At 30.1% G+C, this 614-nt stretch overlaps 1 protein-coding gene across 1 annotated transcript in view; it reads left to right on the forward strand.

Annotated features, from left to right (window-relative positions):
- The window catches only part of LOC119588872 (A disintegrin and metalloproteinase with thrombospondin motifs 9-like), a gene marked incomplete at its 5' end in the record, with an annotated part of 149,434 nt that overhangs the window by 148,013 nt on the left and 807 nt on the right, over window positions 1–614 (forward strand). Inside the window, 1 exon segment of the mRNA XM_037937511.1 lies at window positions 136–614.

Genomic DNA, 614 nt, shown 5'->3' on the forward strand with positions numbered 1-614 from the left:
AACTGTCATTCAGGTCAATTTTAGTTGTATGTGTTTAATATCTAATGGTTGTTCTTAAATATTTTTTTTAATATGATTATATTTTTTCTTTGATAGTTTATTTGCGATTCGAAACACCAATAATATGTTATGTTTTTTTTTTTTAGTTAATGGATTTTTATAACAGGGCATAGAAGAGCAGGCTTTGATTTTAAGAAGATAGGTATACCGTGACTGTGTTATATTCACGCATATGCACCTTGCACTCATGCATTCAACACTTGCGTGAGCAACATGCTGTACACACGAAGTGTTATTGACAAGTAAAATGTATTGAACTTTAACTAACCGTGTGCAAAAAAGTGGAAAATTAATCACCGTAGAGAATATGAATGATAAATTAGATTTAAAAATACCACAGGTTATTGTACTTGACATAAATATCCATAAAAGATAAAAAGAACGCGATTGGCCATGTATGACCATTCCAATTTCAATGACATTTTACTCGACTGTGGCTTTGTGTTATTTCTTTCTTTTTTAGTTGTTACTTCGCTGTATATATTGTATATATGTGTACATATGTTATACTGTTAGTTACATGTAATTTCCAGTGTTAATCTAGTCAGTATCCG

This window comes from Penaeus monodon, chromosome 24 (genome assembly GCF_015228065.2).
Source record: "Penaeus monodon isolate SGIC_2016 chromosome 24, NSTDA_Pmon_1, whole genome shotgun sequence".
In the NCBI taxonomy this organism is placed as follows: Eukaryota; Metazoa; Arthropoda; class Malacostraca; order Decapoda; family Penaeidae; genus Penaeus; species Penaeus monodon.